This window comes from Oryctolagus cuniculus, chromosome 4 (genome assembly GCF_964237555.1).
Source record: "Oryctolagus cuniculus chromosome 4, mOryCun1.1, whole genome shotgun sequence".
NCBI classification, from domain to species: Eukaryota; Metazoa; Chordata; class Mammalia; order Lagomorpha; family Leporidae; genus Oryctolagus; species Oryctolagus cuniculus.
Window position 1 is genome coordinate 45,646,015 of NC_091435.1, and position 24,528 is coordinate 45,670,542.

The 24,528-nt window shown below is 37.8% G+C and overlaps 1 long non-coding RNA gene across 11 annotated transcripts in view; it reads right to left on the reverse strand.

Annotated features, from left to right (window-relative positions):
• The window catches only part of LOC103350577 (uncharacterized), a 196,173-nt gene that overhangs the window by 152,493 nt on the left and 19,152 nt on the right, over positions 1-24,528 (reverse strand). For 3 of the 11 annotated variants that reach the window (XR_007908942.2, XR_011387805.1, XR_007908948.2), the window contains one exon: positions 11,718-15,754. The exons of 7 other annotated variants lie outside the window; for them this stretch is intronic. This is a non-coding gene — a long non-coding RNA (uncharacterized lncRNA). Of the gene's footprint in view, positions 1-11,717; positions 15,755-24,528 lie in introns of those variants that run through there. One more of the 11 variants, XR_007908940.2, reaches the window with a different exon arrangement.

Genomic DNA, 24,528 nt, shown 5'->3' on the forward strand with positions numbered 1-24,528 from the left:
ATATCAGGCTCTTCCCACAGCTTTATCGCCAGTGGCTTGAGCTGCTGCAGTCTGGTCTCATCTCACTCTCCAAAGCTGGTACTGAGGCTCTCAGTTGTTGGATTCCTGTGTTGTGTCCATGTTCGTGCAGTGCATCTAGGCCCTCTACATAGATCCACAGTATCCCTCTGACTTGCGTAAAGTTTCCACTGCAGTTTACTCCCTAACTCTTCCTCAAGACTGCACTCTTTCTTCTTTAAAACTATCTTCTCCTAGGCTAGAGCAGTAAGCTCCCTCTGTATTCCACCTTCTTCAAGTTGATCCAGGATGCGAGCAACTTAACTTCTAGGCTAAACACCCACTATCCACATTTTTATTCAAATAAATTGCAAAAAAAGTTAGAATTTAAAAGCCTTAGATTTTATTTTAACCTATTTCAATACTTTACCTAAAGATGGCCAGATAACTTCAGTTGATTGATTCAACAAATATTTAATACATGTAAATTATGTATGAAATCATATCCTATGTGCCAAAGATAAATGATTTGTTTTAAAAATGCTGAAATTGACTGTACATATGCAACTTACATTTTCACAAGAAAGCATACAATAAGCATTTATCAAATAAATAGTATGTTATTAGACAGTGTTAGGTGCCATGAATATAAATACACTAAATAACTCACTTAAGTTCATGTAGGCTGAGAGCTAAATTTGAGCTCCCACTATTATCTCTTATTCCTGGTCTGAGGTTTCTTAATCTAGTGTTACGCCAATAATTATAGTATCTCCACATCAAGACATTATAGAACTAAACTGCAGTTAGTATGCAAGATTGCAACTGAGTGATAGATTGTATAAATAAAGATAAATTTAAATTGCTGTAATAAAGATACTCCATAGAACACAAATAGTCTCAAAGCTGAGTTCATAGTGTTAGGGAAGCTCTGCTTGTATTTCAATAATCAGAAGCTCAGATTCCAGGGCAGGCAGTTGGCACGTCCGTAAAAGACATTATTTAGGTGTGCCCACATCCTGCCTGGGTTTGACACCTGGCTTCACTCCAGATTCCAGGTTCCTATTAATGAGCACCCTGGGCACACAGAAGACAGAAGGTAATGGCCCAAGTAATTGGGTCCATGCCACCCACATGGGAGACCCAGATTGAGTTCCTGACTCCTGGTTTTGGCCTGGCCCTACCCCAGATTTTGTGGGCATTTGACAAGTGAACCAGCAGATGGAGGATCTCTCTCTCTCTTTCTCTTTTGTCTTTCAAATATATTAAAAACAAAAACCCAAAATAAACAAAGCTCATATTCCTTAATCTCTTTGTAATATAGAGTATAATTTTATCCAGTGCCTAGAGGCTGCCACAACTTTATTCTGCCTATAGAAAGCAGAAAGGGAAGTGAAGGAGCACACGCTAATATATTAAGGCCAAGAACTAGGAGTGGCCAAATTATCTTTTTTTTCCACATCCGAGGGATTGAAATAAAGCACCAATAAAGCATCACTGAATCTAAAGGGGGCTACAAAATAAAACACAACCGGAAATCTGTCTGCCCAGCTTAAACTCTAGTCAGGGGTAAATGGATTCTCTCAGCTTAGAAAGAAGGAAATTAATGTATCAGGGAGGGAGGAAGTTAGTCATCACTGAGACGCTATTATTTACTTTTGTTTACTTCCACTTTTTAGAAAAGAAATCAGGAACATAGGGCAATATTGGCAAAGACAGGGTTTTCAAAAGCAATGAGGCATTCAATGTAAGGAATCTGGTGACTGGTGACATTAGCTTGGTGAGCAGTGGCCCAGTTTCTACTGCCTGAGAAACTGAATCTTAAGGTTTAGAAAAATCTTTACATAATTCTCCAAGAAAGGTATTCAAAAAAAAAAAAAAAAAAAGAGGGGAAGGAGAAAAGTAAAAACAAAAACATCACACATGGCATCTGTTTACGTAGTGTGCAGTAAAATTTATTCAAGTGAGTATTAAAGTCCACTTTAATGAACCATAACTGCATTTTAAATTTGCTGTTCTGATCAGCATTCCAGCTTACTTCATAAACTCAGAATATTACTTGCAACAGCTGAGGTTACATATTAGCTTGCCATGAAGTCAGTAAGGAGGGCAGCTGTCTAAAACTAGCAATTTAGCAATCCCATAGCAATTCAAACAAAATTGCTGAGTCACAGAGATGAGAGTGGTAATTGTCTGGGGTACTGGGGTCAATTGTTTGGACTTCCTCTATTTGTCAGAAGGCAGTGTATTTAGTACTTTGAGCAGATGCGTTTTAGTGCTATTAACAACTTCCTGACCAGCTCTTCATCTGTGAACCTCCATGTAAGAAGACATTTCACAGAGTATCACTACAACAGGAAAATGTTCATGATGATATCGTATTACTTTACCTAACTTCTCATTTTCTCCTCCATTTAATTCACTCTTAAGCAAACTTAAGGAATTAGTCAAGTCCTGTCTCTTTCAGTAGAGGAAAGATATTTACAAGGTAAACAAATCTGATAACACTACAGCAGAAAATAGAACTATAAGTAAAATGTAAGTGAGCTACTTCAGGAAAAATGAAAATCTCTTATATTAGCAAAAATAATCATAGCATGGACTGGTCAATGTTAAAAAATTAAGGCTATAAAGAAAATAGCACATCATTTGTATTTATTAGAGTTATTAGTGGAGGACTCAGAATTAAGAGAAGGGTGAAAAAGATTGGATAACAAGGAAGGAAGAAGAATAGAAAAAAATCTAAGAGTGCTACCATTTGGGACACAAGCATTCCATAGTGGAATGCCTAGTTCGAGTCCTGCTTACATTTCAATTTTAAACCAACTTCCTACTAATGCATCTAGAAGGCAACAGATGATGGCCCAAGAACTTGGATTTCTGCCACCCATGTGGGAGACCTGGATGGAGTTCCTGGCTTCTGGCTTCAGCTTTGTTGAGCCCCAGCTTTTGCAAGCATTTGAAAAATAAAAGAAGATGAAAGATTTCTCTCTCTCTCTCTCTCTCTCTCTCTCTTTCTTTGCCTTTCAAATAAATAAATCTTTCAAAAACCAGATTACCATAATTTATTAAAAAAGAATATATTAAGTATCTACTACATGCCAAAAGCTACTGTCAATATCTTATGATACAACCATAATTATGATACAACCCTTTTATTGTAGGGATGTAGATAGATAGGGGAAGAGTTGAGGTTTGACAGCCTCCACAACAGCAAAAGTCATTGATTGATAGCTCCAGTCAAACAACTGGTAGATGGCCCCTTGACCAAAAAAAGTTGATGATGTGTGGTTCAACAGCTGAGGACAACCTGCAAATGGGACAGCTGGAGCCTGCCAATATGACAAGTCCCCCTGTATGCCCTATCTAAATGTTTTCTATGTGCCATGCAGGCCTACTGCCCCTGCACCAGCAAACCCCACCATAATTTTCTGTTAGCAAAAACTGCATGTTCTATAATGTTCTGAACCTAGAACTAGCTGGAAATACTCAGTTTGGTTGCAGGATTTGTACCCTTGGTGACATTTAGGACATTATGATGAAGTTACCATAGAGGGCACTGCCATTCCTGTGGTGGAATGAGAAGGCCATGCCAAGATGGCCACTGGCAATCAAGCATCAGTTACTTAGGAATGGCTTCGAAACCCACCTGGCAACAGAGCCTGCCTGGCAACAGGCTGTGATTGGTTAGGGCATAAACCGCCCCTTGACCGGATTGGCTGCCTTGGCTATTTAATCTGCTGTACCAACTGAAATAAACGAGCCTGCAGGCTGCTTGCATCTGGCCCGCTTTCACCCGACTCCCGGGGTCTGTGTGGTCACTCCGCACCTCTTGCCCCCACCACACTCCTCCTCTCAGAACGAATCCACAGCAACACATTCCTATCATGCACCTGTTATCATAAAACTTCCTATATTTCCTAAAACATGGAAATTGAGAGTGTTGCTGCAAGCCCTTCCCTCAAATCCACTTTCTTTTAGATATAACTGGGCTCCACCCCAGACATCATCCCCTGTTTTTCTGGAGGGTATAAAGGGGAAGGCTAACTTTGTTGGGAGAGAATTTTTTGTTGTTGTTGGAGATGTTTCCTACGTTGAGGACTTTTACTTGTTGAGGGGCTTTCTCCCTTGATGAAGTCTTTTCACTGTTGGATAGTTTCCTTGAGGGTTTTTTCTGTTGTAGGTTTAAATTACCTTCCAGGGATCATACAAAGTATCACTGCTGCAGTAGTTCAGGAATTTCTTTTATACATTTAGTAGAAATCACATAATCTTTAAAGATCAATATTTTTTTTTATTTTCTCTTTTGTATTTTATTGTTGACCTCCTCTATTAATCAATTATGTTAATTTTCCATTGCCACATAACAAATTATCACAAATTAAGTAGCTTAAAAATACTTGTTAATAATCAGAAACCCAGATAGAACATAACTCAGTTATGTCTTAAGTTTAGTCTTAGAATACCAAAGCCAAGGTCTATTCAAAGATGTGTTGCTTGCTGGAAACTCTGGGATTATATGTACTTCCAAGGTCATTTAGGTTGGACCCTGGATCAGTTTTTCAGCATTGTCTCACTGAGGCCTGTTATCCCATTTTGGCTGATAGAGTGAATTGAGGGCATAGCAGACTTTCATCTTAGAATTTGCTTGAATTTCTTCTAATGCTTTCCATGTGGCAAAGCCTCCAGAAATGGTGAGTAGACTTCCTGTCATGCTTCAAATATCTCTGAATTCTTCTACTGCATTTGCTCTGACTCCAGCAGAGAAGATACTCTGTTTTTATGGACTCAGGATTGTATTGGACCCATCCAAATGAATTGGGGTAATCTTCTACCCTTAAAATATATAACCAAATTAAAGTTTCTGCCATGTAGAGTAACATATTCACACATATTAGGTTTAGAGTGTGAACATCTTGGGGAGTAGATATCAATAAATCATCTTCACTGGATGTCAAAGGAAATATGGAATATTTTAGTTTTTCTTTCCCTTTGCTGTTTTTCTTTTTAAGAGACCTTTCTAATACCTTTCATTTTCTATATTTTATTATGAGAAAAATCATAATTGAAATGATAAAACATTACCGAATATTAGAATGACATTTTATAATAATCTTATAAAATTAAACGTTTTAAAGACTGCTTTGTTATATTTCTAACTTACATTCCTAATTTTCACTATATTTTAAGCCATGTTAACACATATTACATAAATTACTAAGACAATCATTTCTTGAGCACAGTGGATCATTCAAATAGCCTCATACTTTTCATTTTTAAAATTTTTATTTATATGAATGAACAAATCTCATGCATTTCATGTATACAATTTTTTTTAAATTTTTTATTTTTATTTATTTATTTTTTTGACAGGCAGAGTGGACAGTGAGAGAGAGAGACAGAGAGAAAGGTCTTCCTTTTGCCGTTGGTTTACCCTCCAATGGCTGCCACGGCCGGCGCGCTGCGGCTGGCGCACCACGCTGATCCAAAGCCAGGAGCCAGGTACTTATCCTGGTCTCCCATGGGGTGCAGGGCCCACACACTTGGGCCATCCTCCACTGCACTCCCAGGCCATAGCAGAGAGCTGGCCTGGAATAGGGGCAACTGGGACAGAATACGGTGCCCCGACCGGGACTAGAACCCGGTGTGCCGGCGCCACAAAGCGGAGGATTAGCCTAGTGAGCCGCGGTGCCGGCATCATGTATACAATTCTAAGAACACAAATGATACTGACTACCCTACCTTTCCTCCCTCCCTTACTCCTACCTTCAGTTCTCTTTCTGTCTTATTTTTCTTTTACTTTCTGCAACAACATATTTTTAATTTACTTGATGACAAGCTTAACACTCTACTAAGTAAGGAATTACAAGTAAGTATAAAACCACTGTTCCTCTGGAGGATAGGCAAGGGCTATAAACAATAATCAAATTTCACTCACATACATTACATTTTTTGGACTCTGTACATTCATTAACACAAATCAGGCAAAACTAGATTTGTCTTTTTGGAATGACTTATTTCACTAAGCAAAATGGTCTCCAATTAGAAGAGAACTCAGGGAACTTCTTAATAAGGAAGCATAGAAAAAGGATACAAAACTATGAAAATATGCAAGTCATTGACATTTTTATCCCATGAAAACAGCATTTTAATTTTTGAATATTATAAAACTAATTGATCATATATTCATTCTTGGAACTCTCCCTGTACAGTTAAATCTACAAAACATGCTACTGATGGTTTTAACATCAATATTCATTTATAATACCATCTTGAATGCCAGCATTAAGTTCCTTGGTCACAGTAGATTTTTATTATTTACTTACAATACTGGCAATTTCAATTCGTGATACCCCAATTATTTTCTTGTTTGAAACAATAAGACTTGAACCCAATGGACCGTACTCATGCACAGAGTGGATTTCTTCTACTATACAGTAGGAAATTATGAACCTAGGCCATCTTGTGTTTCCCCCTGTGGTGGAGAAACCCCTGTTTCCCTAGTGCCTCATAGTACTCTGAAATAGAAATGTTGCCTCCAAAGCCAAGGGCTTCAAATCCTTTTGAAATACATCAATATTAGAGAAAAAAAATCTATGAATCTCTACACTGATCTTTGGCTGTTTAACCATTTTTTATAAATGTAGAGAATCATAAAATATTCACTTCTTGACAAAAATTATTCAAAAAGAAGTAAAAATCATGAATTCTTGATAAAATAATATATATTAAAGTATATGAAGATATTAATACAAATAAATAATTCCAATAAATTCACAAAAGGAATAATATTCATAATAAATTTGTGGATCACAAAACCTCAAAGTCTTAAAATATATAAAAAGATTTTTTAAGAAACCTTTCCCATTGGAAAAAAAATAATATTCTGTTAAACAACTTGGGTGAACATTTTTTTGAATTTACTTATATCTCAGAAATATCACACATTGAAGTTCTAATCCCTAGTATCACAAAATATGAACTTATTCAGAAATACAGTCCTTGAAGATGTAATTAATTAAGCTAAAATGAAGTCATGCTGGAGCAGGAACAGCCCTGAAACCAATCTGAATGAAGTCCTTATAAGGAAACCTTTGTACCAGACATGTGCAGCAGGAACATGATGTGAATGGACAGAGAAGATGACCTGCTGACACCACGTGGAGAGGCCTGGAACAAATGCTTCTCTTCCATCCCGCTAAAGGAACCCAGCTTACATGCATTTTGGACTTCCATTCTCCAAAACTGTGAGACAATTTCTGTTAATTAAGCCATTCAGTTTGTGATATTTTGTTATGGCAACACTAGCAAATGAATATAACAGTTTTTCTATAAACTGACAGTAAGTCAAAACACTATAATAGAATGATTATCTTATAGGATATTTAAATAATCAGAATTTTCTACTTATAATATTTATTTTTTGATGGTGGAAAAGGAAGAGGCCTTTATCTGGAGAAAAAGGCAAAAAACATTTTAAAAGAAGTATGAAAGAGTGAAAAAAAAGCATGAATTAATAAAATAGCAGTTGGAAAATTAAAGAATCTGGATATTTGAAATAAATACTGTATATATTCTTTGCAACATCTGACCAACAAAAAGCACTTGGAAGAAAAAGAGTACTTTAGTACAGAGCAGTAAGTTATACAATGAAATATAAAATCTTTATGCAAAGATTGATTTTTTCTATTGAAAGAATAATTGCTGAAATTGATTCAAACCATGATAGATGGGATATCTCTGTATGTTTCTGTCCCTTTACCTTTCACATAAATATACTACCTTTCCTATAAATAAAAAATAAAATATTTTTCAAAATTATATAAAAGTTCAAAATTTATTTTAAAAAATCTTTAATAAATGTAATCATCTTGAAAGATAAGTTATTATCAAAGTCTGTGATGAAAAATCAACATATGGAAAATATAGAAAATAGCAACTAAATTTTTAAGAACACTTTGGGAAGAAAAAAGTTAACTAATGAAATTTTTTTTTTTTTTTTGACAGGCAGAGTGGACAGCGAGAGAGAGAGACAGAGAGAGAAACAGAGAAAGCTCTTCCTTTGCCATTGGTTCACCCTCCAATCCACGGCCGGCGTGCTGTGGCCAGCGCACCACGCTGATCCGAAGGCAGGAGCCAGGTGCTTATCCTGGTCTCCCATGGGGTGCAGGGCCCAAGCCCTTGGGCCATCCTCCACTGCCCTCCCAGGCCACAGCAGAGAGCTGGCCTGGAAGAGGGGCAACCGGGACAGAATCTGGCACCCCGACTGGGACTAGAACCCGGTGTGCTGGCGCCACTAGGCGGAGGATTAGCCTGTTGAGCTGTGGTGCTGGCCAACTAATGAATTTTCTATTTTGCTTACTTATGGATCTACAATAAAAGAGAAATCACTTGGGGGTTCCAAGATGGCAGAATAGTAACAGGACAGTCTGAATCACATAGGGTAAAATTAATATTGAATTGAAACTACACTCCTGAGATAAATCCATGGGGATTTTGCAACAGGAAACCCTTAAAGAACAGTAGAGACGGTCCAGGTCCACAGTGAAACAGTGAATTACAACAACAACAACAAAACACAGTGGAGGCTCTGACCTGGAGAGGAGAGCACCAGTCCCTTAAGACCAGGTGAGAGGGGAATCTGTGCATCCACCAAGCCACAGATAGCACTGGAATTAGTGTTTGGTGAACTGCTTTTGAAGTTCAATGTGGGAAAAAAAATGAATGAACAAATAGGTAGGTGGTACACCTCCCTCCCCTTTCCCCAACCCTGCAGGGACAAGCAGCCAGCTGGAGAAGCCATTCTGCCCTTTTGTTTTTGTTTTTCTATTTTTGGACATAGGCAGGTGGCTGCTGCCCCTGCTTCCTGTACATGTTCCCACCAATAGTGGGGGTCATTTCATTCTCCACCCAAACAGTGAGGGACACAACAATACAGAAGAATTTCTTCCCTCTCCATGCAAGTGGTATGGCAAGAGTAAGCCCTGCCTATCAAAAGCTTGTGCATGCCTACCATCATTGTAAAGTGAGCCAGGCTCCAGTAGGCAGGGGTTCCATGCAAAAACCATGACCCACAGACCTATCTCAACTCATAACAGTGGGAACTGTGTTCATAGGAAAGTCAGCACAGATCAAAGGTGCAGTTCATTAAGCAGTGTGAACTAGTGCTGAAAACACCAGGGGCTAACATCAGGGTGTCATGCAACTGTGAGGTGAAGGGCAGGTCACACCAACAGAGGTGAACACCCTCCTCCATACATATAAAAAGAGGAGAGCTACAAAGCCCCATAGGGGCCTTACCTTGGATATTTGCTCCCTGGAATTATGAATACTTAACAGAGCAACCAGGTCATACCCAGCACACACCTCTTGTTACTCACTGAAAGTATTGATGTCCCACTAATCCACAAAGACACAAAAAAGGTAAAAGCAACCAGACCAAAAAATGCTAGAAACAAATGAGTAAATATTAATAAGAATAAGGGAGACACTACTAGCCTCCAAATAGAACTCTATAATACTTCAGTAGCAGAAGGTAAAGATGAAAAGATTGAGTATATGTCAAGAGTGGAATTCAAAAAATTAATTATCAGATAACTTAGAAGCAAACAGAAGCAAACTCATGAATGAAATGAAAATTTTCCCATGAAACTGATATATTAAAGAGAAATCAGAATGAAATACTGGAAATGGAGAACTCTATAGATCAGATAAAAATACAGTGGGAAGCTTTAACAACAGAGTAGGTGAGACAGAAGAAAGAATTTCAGAGCAAGAAGACAAATTTCTGGAAATTTTATAGTCAGACCAAAAAAAAAAAAAAAAAAAGAAGAGGAAGAAATTAGAAAACTAAAAAACACTGTTGGAGATCTACAAGATACTATCAAATAACCCAACACATATGTCCTAGGAGTTCCTGAAGGTGTGGAAAGCCAGAAAGGATTAGAAGACATTTTAAATGAAATAATAACAGAAAAATTCCCCCAGTTTGGAAAAGGGACATCCAAGAACAGGAAGCACACAGAATGCCCAATAGACATGATCAGGAAAGATCTTCACCAGGACATACTGTAGTATCACTTTCCACAGTAAAACATAAAAAGATACCAAAATGTGCACAAGGAACCCCAATTAGACTCACAGCTGACTTCTCATCAGAAATTCTACAGACTAGGAGAGAATGTTGAAATATATTCAAAGTCCAAAAAAAAAAAAAAAAACTGTCAGAATACTGTACCCCACAAAGTTCTCATTTATGAATGAAGGTGAAATAAAGATCTTCCATAACAAACAGAAATTGAAATAACTTGTAACTACCTGCCCAGCCCTACAAAAGATGCCCACAGTTGTGCTATACACAGAAACATAGAAACCAGAACATCATTAAGAAAGAAGGTGAAGGCCGAAAATTTCCCAGTAAAAGTAAAAGAAATCCAAAGTGAAAAATAGAACTATTAATGGAAATATGGCAGGGCAAAGTAATTACTCAACAATAGTCACCTTGAAAGTAAATGGTCTCAACTCACCAGTTAGAAAGCACAAGGTGGCTGAATGGATTAAAAAAAGAAATCCCATCTATTTGCTGCCCTCAAGAAATACATCTTACCAACAAAGATGTATGAAGACTGAAAGGAAAGGATGGAAAAAGATAATCCATGCTAACATAAACCAAAAAAGAGCTGATATAGCCATCCTAATATCAGACAAAATAGATTTTAAGACAAAAATTGTTAAAGAAGATGAAGAATAGCACTATGCGATGATTAAGTGATCAATTCAACAGGAAGATGTGACTATAATAAACATATATGCACCAAATTGGAGGGCAGGTGTCTATTTAACAGAAATGTTAATGGGTTTCCAAGGAGACATAGACTCCAATACAATAGTAATGGAGGATTTCAATACCAATTTTTAGCAATGCACAGATCAACTAGACAAAAAATCAGCAAGGAAACAACAGACTTAATCAGCAATATAGACCAAATGACCTAATAGATATCTACAGAGCTTTCCACCCTATAGTGATAGAATACACACTCTTTTCATCAGCACATACAACTTTCTCTAGAATTAACCACATGCTAAGCCATAAAGCATGTCTCAGCAAATTCAAAATAATCAAAATCATACCATGTATATTCTCTGACCACAATGGAATGAAGTTGGTAACCAACAACTCAGGAATCCCCAGAACATATACAAACACATGCAAACTGAACAACATGCTCCTGAATGAACATTGGGTCACAGAAGGAATCAAAAGAGAAATCAAAAACTTTCTGGAAGTAAATGAGGATAACAACACAACATATCAAAACTTATGGGATACAGCAACAGTAGTGTTCAGAGGAAAGTTTATAGCAATTGGAGCATACATCAAGAAATTGGAAAGGGCCGGCGCCACGGCTCACTAGGCTAATCCTCCGCCTAGCGGCGCCGGCACAACGGGTTCTAGTCCCGGTCGGGGCGCCGGATTCTGTCCCGGTTGCCCCTCTTCCAGGCCAGCCCTCTGCTGTGGCCAGGGAGTGCAGTGGAGGATGGCCCAGGTGCTTGGGCCCTGCACCCCATGGGAGACCAGGAAAAGCACCTGGCTCCTGGCTCCTGCCATCGGATCAGCGTGGTGCGCCGGCCGCAGCGCGCCGGCCGCGGCGGCCATTGGAGGGTGAACCAACGGCAAAGGAAGACCTTTCTCTCTGTCTCTCTCTCTCACTGTCCACTCTGCCTATCAAAAAAAAAAAAAAAAAAAAAAAAAAGAAAGAAAGAAATTGGAAAGGTAGCAAATAAATGAACTATCAAGGCATATCAAGGACTTAGAAAAGCAACAGCAAACTAAAACCAAAACTAGTAGGAGAAAAGATATAATTAAAATTAGAGAAGAAAGGAACAAATCAAAAGCAATAAAACAATACAAAAATCAGTAAATCAAAGAGCTGGTTTTTTGAAACTAACCAAAAAAAGGAGGATGAAGACCCAAATTAACAAAATCAGAGATGAAAAAGGAAATATAACAAGAGACACCATAGAAATAAAAAGAACCATCAGAATTTACTACAAAAACTGTAGACCAAAATATTGGGAAACCTAGAAGAAATGGATAGATTCCTGGGAACATATAACCTACCTAAATTGAGTCATGAAATTTTGAAAACCTATACAAACCAATACCCAAGACAGAACTCATATCAGTAATAAAGACCCTGCCAAGAAGGAGAAGCCCAGGACTAGATGGCTTCACTGCTGAATTCTACCAAACATTTAAAGAACTAACTCCAATTCTTAAGCTATTGCAAACAATCACAAGGGAGGGAATCCACCCAATTCTTTCTATGAAGCTAGCATCACCTTAATTCCTAAACTTGAAAAAGATACAACAGAGAAAGAGAAATGCATAGCAATCTCTCTGATGAACACAGATGCAAAACTAGCCAACCAAATGAAACAAAACATCAGAAAGATCATCCACCTGGACCAAGTGGTATTTTTTTCTGGTATACAGGGATGGTTCAACATTTGCAAATCAATGAGATACATAACATCAACAAATTGAAGAACAAAACCATATGATTGTCTCAATAAACACAGAGAAACTATTTGACAAAATACAACACCCTTTCATGATGAAAACTCTAAGCAAATTAGGTAAGAAGGAATAGTCCTCAACACAATCAAGGCAACGTATCACAAACCCATGGCCAGGGTCCAACTGAATGAGGAAGAGTTGGAAGCAATCTCTCTAAGATCTGGAACCAGACAAGGGTGCCCACTCTCACCACTGCTTTTCAATATAGTCCTGGAAGTTCTAACCAAAGCCATTAAACAAGAAAAAGGAACAAAAGGGATACAAATTGGGAAGGAGGAAGACAAACTATCCCTATTTGCAGATGGCATAATCCTATACATAGAGGTTCCAAAAGACTCCACTAAGAGACAATTGGAAGTCATAGAAGAGTTTGCAGTTCAGAAAGATATAAAATCAACATACAAAAATCAAAAGCCTTTGTATACAGAGACAATGCCACAGCTGAGAAAGAGCTTCTAAGATCAATCCTATTCACAACAGCTACCAAAAAATCAAATATCTTGGAATAAATTTAACCAGGAATTACAATTATCTCTGTGATGAGAATTACAAAACACTAAAGAAAGAAAAAGATGAAGACACAAAAAGGGGAAAAATCTTTCATGTTCATGGATTGGAAGAATCAATATCATCTAAATGTCTATACTACCAATAGCAATTTACAGATTCAATGTGATACCAGTCAAAATACCAATGACATTCTTCTCAAATATAGAAAAAACAATGATGAAATTCATAAGGAAAGACAGAATACCCCAAATAGCTAAAGCAATCTTACACAACAAAAACAAAGCCCAAGGAATCATAATACCAGGTTTGAAGACATATTTAAGTATAGTTATAATCAAACCAGCCTGGAACTATCACAGAAAATTATGGCTAGATTCATTTAAAAGAATAGATACTCCTGAAATTAATCCAAGCATCCACAGCCAACTTATCTTTGACAAAGAGCTAAAATCAACCCCTGCAGCAAAGACAGTCTCTCCAACAAGACTGGATCACCACATGCAGAAGCATGAAGCAAGAGCTTTATCTGACACCTTCCACCAAAATGCACTCAAAATGGAATAAAGACCTAAATCTATGACCCATCACCATCAAATTATTAGAGGACATTGGGGAAACCCTATAAGATAGCCATAGAAAAAGAATTCTTGTAAAAGAACCCACAGGTACAGGCAATCAAAGCCAAAATCGATAAATGGGATTATATCAACTGCAACATGATCAATCAGTAAAATTAATAGACAACTGACATAATGGGAAAATATTTGAAAACTATAGATCTGATAAAGGATTAATAACCAGGAAATATAAAGAGATCAAGAAAATCAACTACAACAAAGCAAAGAATCTGGTTAAAATATGGGCAAATGACCTACACATCTTTCAAAAGATGAAATCCAAATGGTCAACAGACACATGAAAAAATGCTCAGGATCACTAGCAGTCAGAGACATACAGATCAAAACTACAATATTTCACCTCATCCCCATTATAATGGCCATCATACACAAATCAACAAAGAGCAAATGCTGGCAAGTATGTGGGAATAAAAGTATCCTAATCCATTGTTGGTGGGAATATAGACTGGTAAAGGCACTATGGAAGACCATGTGGAGATACCTCAGAGGTCTGCAAATAGACCTAACATATGACCCAGCCATCCCACTCCTAGAAATCTACTCAAGGGAAATTAAATCAGCATATGAAAGAGCTATCTGTAATACCATGTTTATTGCAGCTTAATTCACAATAGCAAAGACATTGAATCAACCAAATGACCATCAACTAAAAACTGGATAAAGAAAATACGTATACCATGGAATACTACACAGCAGTAAAAAAATGAAATCCAGTCATTTGCAACAAAATGGATGAAACTGGAAACATCATACTCAGTGAAATAAGGCAGTCCCAAAGGGTCAAATTTGATATGTTTTCCCTGACATGTGATAACTAATAGAGCACCTAAAATACAACATATAGAAATGAAATTGACACTTTGAGAAGCAATTATTTTGAACAGCCCTTCGCTTGACTGTTGAACAGCTTTGTATTCTATATTTTGTTTATCTTTTCCTTTATAATATTTTCCTTACCTTTTTCTCTTTCATATGATTCATTGAACACTATACTTAACATAGAGTTAATAATATATGTATAAAGTTAATTAAAATGTATCTTATTAAAAAAAGTGAGAATATGAAAGCAAAGAAGAAGGAAGTTGGAGTGAGGGTGGGAGGGCAGGCATAGGAGAAAGAATTACTAAGGTCATAACGTTGTAATTGTGAAATGTATGAAGTTCATATGCAAAGCAATATATATAGATTCATATGGACTAATTTCTAAGGGTACTGCTTAACAACTTGCCATAAGACCCCAAAATCCCTTTAGCTGGCTAATAAAAATAGTAATTTAAATGTTATAAAGATCAAATGAGTAGGAATAAGTGGAAAAATGACCTTATAGATATGATCAAATGCTAAAGTGGTCATATAAACAGGACTAAGTGTTTTGAAACACTAATTGACAGAATTCAAAAAGAGTGAAGGCTCCAACATGGAAAGCAGTCCACATAGCAGACTAATAGAATGACTATCACTTTAAGTAGCACTTCAATCTCAGAATCATCCCTTAAGACATTCAAGTTTGACTGGAAAGCTCAGGGGGTGCATTTCAGGAATGAAAAGCCAAGACACTCTGCAGCTCATGTCAAGCACCTTGGGTGATCACTAGTGTCCTATATAAGAGTGTAATTTGTTAAATAAACAACAAAAGTCATTGTATTAACTTCCCATGCAGGACATTTGTCCCTAAAGAGTTGTAACATGAGACTTAATAGTAAAACTTGTTCTCAAGAATTGCTTCCTTTTAGTGTATTCAATGGAGGATATTCTTATGTCTCATAAGGTATAGTTCTGTTTAAGAGCTCACAAAAGATGTATCATCCTTGAGTTCTTCTTTAAAGACTATCAAGTTTCTAAAAGGAAAGATGGGGGAGGAAGGAAGGGAAAAGAAGAGTTAAAAAAAAAGTGAAATCACCTTCAGGAAAAAATAACAAAGAACAACCCTTGTATAGAGGAACAGACTCTTGAGGAACAGTTCTCAGGTTTTTTTTTATTCCATTCTTTCTTTTTTTCTTTTTTCTGTTTCGTTTTCATTCTTGAACTAAACAGGAGAGGGAGGAGAAGGGAGAGTGAGTGGGAGGGTGGGTGTACTTGGAGAATTACTATGTTCTTAATGCATTTATGAGATACATACAGACTTTTCATTGCAAACAGAAATTGAAAGAATTTGTTGCCACTCGTCCAGCCCTGCAAAAGATGCTTAAGGATGCATTACACACAGAAACACAGAAACACGGTCATCAATATGAAAGAAGGTAAAGGAAGGAAACCAAGGAAGGAAACCTCACAGCAAAAGATCACAGGGAATTCAAAGCATATATTAGAACTTATCTTTGGCAAATGGCAGGGCAAAGTTACCACTTATCATTAGTCACTTTGAACGTGAATGGCCTGAACTGTCCAGTTAAAAGACACCGATTGGCTGATTGGGTTAAGGAACAAAACCCATCTATTTGCTGCTTACAAGAAACACATCTTTCCAACAAAGATCCATACAGACTGAAAGTGAAAGGCTGGAAAAAGATATACCATGCCAACAGAAATGAAAAAAGAGCGGGCGTAGCTATCTTAATATCGGACAACATAAACTTTACCACAAAAACTGTTAAGAGAGACAAAGAGGGACACTATATCATGATTAAGGGATCAATTCAACAGGAAGATATAACAATTATCAATGTATATGCACCTAACTACAGGGCACCAGTTTATCTAAAAGATTTATTAACGGACTTAAAGGGAGACTTAGACCCCAATACAGTAGTACTGGGGGACATCAATACTCCACTCTCAGAAATAGATCAATAGGACAGAAGATCAACAAGGATACAGTAGATTTAAACGACACTATAGCCCAAATGGATCTAACAGATATATACAGAACTTTCAATCCTACAGCTAAAGATTTTACATTCTTCTCAGCAGTACATGGAACCTTCTCTAGGATTGACCACATACTAGGCCATAAAGCAAGTCTCAGCAAATTCAAAAGAATTAGAATCATACCATGCAGCTTCTCAGACCATAAAGGAATGAAGTTGGAAATTAGCAACTCAGGAATCCCTAGAGCATACGCAAACACATGGAGATTGAACAACATGCTCCTGAATGAACAATGGGTCATGGAAGAAATCAAAAGAGAAATCAAAAACTTTCTGGAAGTAAATGAGGATAACAGCACAACATACCAAAACTTATGGGACGCAGCAAAAGCAGTGTTAAGAGGAAAGTTTATATCAATAGGTGCCTACATCAAGAAATTGGAAAGACACCAAATAGATGAGCTTTCAATTCACCTCAAGGATCTAGAAAACCTACAGCAAACCAGACCCACATCTAGTAGGAGAAGAGAAATAATTAAAATCAGAGAAGAAATCAACAGGATTGAATCAAGAAAAACATTACAAAAAATCAGCCAAACGAAGAGCTGGTTTTTTGAAAAAATAAACAAAATTGACACCCCATTGGCCCAACTAACTAAAAAAAGAAGAGAAAAGACCCAGATCAATAAAATCAGAGATGAAAAAGGAAATGTAACAACAGACACCACAGAAATAAAAAGAATCATCAGAAATTACTACAAGGACTTGTATGCCAGCAAACAGGGAAACCTATCAGAAATGGATAGATTCCTGGACACATGCAACCTGCCTAAATTGAACCAGGAAGACATCAAAAACCTAAACAGACCCATAAATGAGACAGAACTTGAAACAGTAATAAAGGCCCTCCCAACAAAGAAAAGCCCAGGACCAGATGGATTCACTGCTGAATTCTACCAGACATTTAAAGAAGAACTAACTCCAATTCTTCTCAAACTATTCAGAACAATCGAAGAAGAGGGAGTCCTCCCAAATTCTTTCTATGAAGCCAGCATCACCTTAATTCCTAAGCCAGAGAAAGATGCAGCACTGAAAGAGAATTACAGACCAATATCCCTGATGAACATAGATGCAAAAATCCTCAATAAAATTCTCGCCAATAGAATGCAACAACACATCAGAAAGATCATCCACCCAGACCAAGTGGGATTTATCCCTGGTATGCAGGGATGATTTAATGTGCGCAAGACAATCAATCTGATACACCACATTAACAGACTGCAGAAGAAAAACCATATGATTATCTCAATAGATGCCGAGAAAGTATTTGATAAAATACGACACCCGTTCATGATGAAAACTCTAAGCAAACTGGGTTTGGAAGGAACATTCCTCAATACAATCAAAGCAATCTATGAAAAACCCACAGCCAACATCCTATTGAATGGGGAAAAGTTGGAAGCATTTCCACTGAGATCTGGGACCAGACAGGGATGCCCACTCTCACCACTGCTATTCAATATAGTTCTGGAGGTTCTAGCCAGAGCTATTAGGCAAGAAAAAGAAATTAAAGGGATACAAATTGGGAAGGAAGAACTCAAACTATCCCTCTTTGCAGATGACATGATTCTGTATTCAGGGGACCCAAAGAACTCTACTAAGAGACTATTGGAACTCATAGAAGAGTTTGGCAAAGTAGCAGGGTATAAAATCAATGCACAAAAATCAACAGCCTTTGTATACACAGACAATGCCATGGCTGAGGAAGAACTTCTAAGATCAATCCCATTCACAATAGCTACAAAAACAATCAAATACCTTGGAATAAACTTAACCAAAGACGTTAAAGATCTCTACGATGAAAACTACAAAACCTTAAAGAAAGAAATAGAAGAGGATACCAAGAAATGGAAAAATCTTCCATGCTCATGGATTGGAAGAATCAATATCATCAAAATGTCCATTCTCCCAAAAGCAATTACAGATTCAATGCAATCCCAATCAAGATACCAAAGACATTCTTCGCTGATCTAGAAAAAATGATGCTGAAATTTATATGGAGGCACAAGAGACCTCGAATAGCTAAAGCAATCTTGTACAACAAAAACAAAGCCAGAGGCATCACAATACCAGACTTCAGGACATACTACAGGGCAGTTGTAATCAAAACAGCATGGTACTGGTACAGAAACAGATGGATAGACCAATGGAACAGAATTGAAACACCAGAAATCAATCCAAACATCTACAGCCAACTTATATTTGATCAAGGATCTAAAACTAATTCCTGGAGCAAGGACAGTCTATTCAATAAATGGTGCTGGGAAAATTGGATTTCCACGTGCAGAATCATGAAGCAAGACCCCTACCTTACACCTTACACAAAAATCCACTCAACATGGATTAAAGACCTAAATCTACGACCTGACACCATCAAGTTACTAGAGAACATTGGAGAAACCCTTCAAGATATTGGCACAGGCAAAGAATTTCTGGAAAAGACCCGGGAGGCACAGGCAGTCAAAGCCAACATCAACTATTGGGATTGCATCAAATTGAGAAGTTTCTGTACTGCAAAAGAAACAGTCAGGAGAGTGAAGAGACAACCGACAGAGTGGGAAAATATATTTGCAAACTATGCAACAGATAAAGGGTTAATAACCAGAATCTACAAAGAGATCAAGAAACTCCACAAAAACAAAACCAACAACCCACTTACTTAAGAGATGGGCCAAGGACCTCAATAGACATTTTTCAAAAGAGGAAATCCAAATGGCCAACAGGCACATGAAAAAATGTTCAAGGTCATTAGCAATCAGGGAAATGCAAATCAAAACCACAATGAGGTTTCACCTCACCCCGGTTAGAATGGCTCACATGCAGAAATCTACCAACAACAGATGCTGGCGAGGATGTGGGGAAAAAGGGACACTAACCCACTGTTGGTGGGAATGCAAACTGGTCAAGCCACTATGGAAGTCAGTCTGGAGATTCCTCAGAAACCTGAAGATAACCCTACCGTTCGACCCAGCCATCCCACTCCTTGGAATTTACCCAAAGGAATTTAAATTGGCAAACAAAAAAGAGGTCTGCACCCTAATGTTTATTGCAGCTCAATTCACAATAGCTAAGACCTGGAACCAACCTAAATGCCCATCAACGGTAGACTGGATAAAGAAATTATGGGATATGTACTCTTTAGAATACTATACCGCAGTAAGAAACAACGAAATCCAGTCATTTGCAACAAAATGGAGGAATCTGGAACACATCATGCTGAGTGAAATAAGCCAGTCCCAAAGGGACAAATACCATATGTTCTCCCTGATCGGTGACGACTGACTGAACACCAAGGGGGAAACCTGTTGGAGTGAGGTGGACACTATGGGAAATGGTGGCTTGATCAGCATAGCCCTGACTGTTAATGAACAACTTAATACATTATCCCTCTTAGTAGTTTTTTTATCTGTTCTACTTAATATGACTGGTTTAGTTCTGTAATTGATGCACAGTTATTCTTAAGTGTTGAAAATTAACTGAAATGTGATCCCTGTTGAACATGGGAGTGGGAATGGGAGAGGGAAGAGATGTATAATTTGGGACATGCTCAGGCTGACTTGCCCCAAGTGGTGGAGTTGGAAGCATACCAGGGGATTCCAATTCAATCCCATCGAGGTGGCATGTACCAATGCCATCTCACTGTTCCAGGTGATCAGTTTCAGTTCACAGTTGGTCATGGTGGAGGGACTGGGAGTCAAAGGGAGCACATAGACAAGTCTAGTACCTGCTAACGCTAACTGATGGAGTAAATAAAGGGGAGAGTGATCCAACATGGGAAGTGAGATACTCAGCAGACTCATAGAATGGCAGATGTCCTAAATAGCACTCTGGCCTCAGAATCAGCCCTAAAGGCATTCGGAGCTGGCTGAAAAGCTCATGAGAGTATTTCAGGCATGGAAAGCCAAGACACTCTGGCAAAAGATCTCTGCGAGTGAGATCCCAGTGGAAAGAACAGGTCATCAAAGAAGGAGGTACCTTTCTCTGAAGGGAGGAGAGAACCTCCACTTTGACTATGACCTTGTCTAAACAAGATAAGAGTCGGAGAACTCAGAGGGCTTCCATAGCCTTGGAAACTCATGACTGGAGCATAGGGAGATTACTGATGCCATAGACAGGAGTGTCAATTGGTAAAGTCAACAACAGGAGTCACTGTGCACTTACTCCTCATGTAGGAATTTGCCCAAAGGAAATTAAATTGGCAAACAAAAAAGCAGTCTGCACATTAATGTTTATTGCAGCTCAATTCACAATAGCTAAGACCTGAAACCAACCCAAATGCCCATCAACAGTAGACTGGATAAAGAAATTATGGGACATGTACTCTATAGAATACTATACAGCAGTCAAAAACAATGAAACCCATCAACGGTAGACTGGATAAAGAAATTATGGGATATGTACTCTTTAGAATACTATACCGCAGTAAGAAACAACGAAATCCAGTCATTTGCAACAAAATGGAGGAATCTGGAAAACATTATGCTGAGTGAATTAAGCCAGTCCCAAAAGGACAAATATCATATGTTCTCCCTGATCTGCGACAACTAATTGAGCACCAAAGGGGAAACCTGTTGAAGTGAAATGGACACTGTGAGAAACAGTGACTTGATCAGCCCTTGTCCTGACTATCGATGTACAATTTAATAATTTATCCCTTTTAATTTTTTTTTCTACTTAATACTATTGGTTGAACTCTGTAATTAACACACAATTATTCTTAGGTGTTTAAATTTTAACGGAAAAGGGATCCCTGTTAAATATAAGAGTGGGAATAAGAGAGGGAGGAGATGTACAATTTGGGACATGCTCAATCGGACTTGCCCCAAATGGTAGAGTAAGAAATATGCCAGGGGATTCCAATTCAATCCCATCAAGGTGGCATGTACCAATGCATTCTCACTAGTTAAAGTGATGAATTTCAGTTCACAATTGATCACACTGATAGGTCTAAGAGTCAAAGGGATCACACAAACAAGACTAGTGTCTGCTAATACTAACTGATAGAGTCAAAAGGGAGAGAACAATCCAACATGGGAAGCGGGATACACAGCAGACTCATAGAATGGCAGATGTCATAAATAGCACTCTGGCCTCAGAATCAGCCCTTAAGGCATTCGGATCTGAGCCCATGAGAGTATTTCAGGCATGGAAAGCCAAGACACTCTGGAAAAAAAAAAAAAGAACACCTAAATGAAAGATCACTGCGAGTGAGATCCCAGTGGAAAGAATGGGGTCATCAAAGAAGGAGGTGCCTTTCTCTGAAGGGAGGAGAGAACTTCCACTTTGACTATGACCCTGTCGGAATAAGATCGAAGTCGGCAAACTCAAAAGGCTTCCATAGCCTTGGCAACTCATGACTAGAGCCTAGGGAGATTTCTGACGCCATAAACAAGAGTGTCAAATTGTTAAGTCAACAACAGGAATCACTGTGTACTTACTCCTCATGTGGGATCTCTGTCTTTAATGTGTTGTTCTATGTGAAGTAATGCTATAACTAATACTGAAACAGTATTTTACACTTTATGTTTCTGTGTGGGTGCAAGCTGATGAAATCTTTACTTAATATATACTAAATTGATCTTCTGTATATAAAAATAATTGAAAATGAATCTTGATGTGAATGGAATGGGAGAGGGAGCGGGAGATGGGAGGGGTGCGAGTGGGAGGGAAGATATGGGGGGGGAAGCTATTGTAATCCATAAACTGTACTTTGGAAATTTATATTTACTAAATAAAAGTTAAAAAAAAGTGAAGGATTCTTGATAACAATCATATGGTGGGAAAAGAAGGGTCTATTGTCATTTACACAGTATGATTCAGGGGAGCAATATTTAAAACTGTAAACTAATGTCAGTCATACAATTTTATACTCTATTTGTATTGGCTTCTATATTTAAAAATGTGATATTTGTCATTGTTTGCCTTATTTCACTTAACTTAATGATCTTCAGTTCTATGCATGTTGTTGCAAAATTCAGGATTTCATTTTTTATCACTGCTTAATATTTCATCATGTACATATGTCATATTTTCCTTATCCAATTATCAGTTGATGGACATTTACATTGATTTCATATCTTTACCCTAGATCCTAGCACCTAATGAAAATTTAATTATCATTTTATGGATTTTTGAACAAATGTTAGTAGATCCCTTTTGACTTTCACTTAAATGTTTCAAGAAAATATTTATTCTGTATTTAAAATTTTAAATTGTAACTATAGGGTTAACACAATGTACTGTGAGTAGTTAAAATGAGCATTGTATTATGCCAGAGTTCGAGGGCTCCAATGAAAGCTTTAATAATAAGAAATTACTTTAAGAATGCTAAGGTATACAAAGAGATTTATATTTTAATCAAGAACTAAGAGCTACAATATATATCTATGTTCTTGGCAATATATTCAAATTTATATAGCAATAAATATTTAAGTAGCATTTGAGAAGGCTCCAAGTAGACAATAAAATGCAAGGGAAACAAATTGTTGGAATTCATAAAAAAGAAATTATTTGCCACATGAACAGAATAATAAGGGGAGTAACATGCTTAGGTAGTTTCCAACAGCGGAGCACAGAAGCCAAAATTCAGCCATTATTGGTGAAAATATGAACAATTCATATTATGTGAGTACTTACTATGCACTCAGCACTATGGTGATCATTTCCCACACCTATCACTTAATTATCATCATGTTTTTAGTATATAATAATTATTACTAGCAATTTTCAGATTAAAACCTGAGGCATGGAAAATTTTATTAATGTGCCTAAAGCTCCACAACTAGGAAGCGGGAGGTGCTTCACAGTGAGTAATCTGATTCAGAATCTCAAAATTACAGTTTTCCTGGTGAAGACCTGAGAATGTGTCCTGGGTGGGACAACGGAATGGCAGAGTGGGGGGGGTGGGTTTGAAGAAGTTAAAAGGTAAATAGGGCCGGCGTCATGGCTCAATAGGCTAATCCTCCGCCTGCGGCACCAGCACCCCGGGTTCTAGTCCCGGTCGGGGAGCCGGATTCTATCCCGGTTGCTCCTCTTCCAGGCCAGTTCTCTGCTATGGCCCGGGAGTACAGTGGAGGATGGCCCAAGTGCTTGGGCCCTGCACCCCATGGGAGACCAGGAGAAGCACCTGGCTCCTGGCTTCGGATCAACGCGGTGCGAACTCTGGCGAAATTAACTCAGTTGAAGGAACTGAGTATATTATCCTAACTAGATTGTAACTGATTATGTCACAGATTTATGGCCAACACTCTGCACCAGTCTTTTCTTTCCACCCTCATGTAAAGGACATTTTTACTAGGCTTCTGTCTTTTAGTTATTTGGCTATCTGAACCAATGTTGGTGAAAAGCAATGCTTTTGCAAAAGCCCAAATAACACTAAACATTTCCTCTCTTCATGAGGCTCTCTGTGTATCATTATGTACATGGGGATACAATAAGCATAGGATAATTATAACTTGTGCACATGATGTCAGATGACTATTATTGCCACATTCTGCAGATAAAGTGTCTTCAAAGCACTTTTCTATAAAGTCATTGAAAGTTAAATATAGTACTTCAGCCTGGTACCACACAAATTATGGAGTTGGTCAGTCATGGAAATAAAATTACATTTAGTGTTCCCACTGGCATTATAAGAAGTAAAACTGAAGAGGGTGATCTCACACTGAAAAACAGGTGTCCCAGATTCTTAATGTTGTTGGTTTTCAAACTGAACTCGTCATGATTTTTAAAATGAGTCCTCAGAAGCCTGAGAGAATTATTGCATTTGGCTCAAGAGTTGGCTATTTTCTACTTGCGAACAACCATGGTTTGACAGATTCTGGCTCATTAAGAAATAATTAAATTCTCTGTGATCTAATTTGAGTTCGCAACTCATGTCTGCATTTGTTTTTAATTTTTCTTGACCTTCATTTAACAAATGCCCATACACACT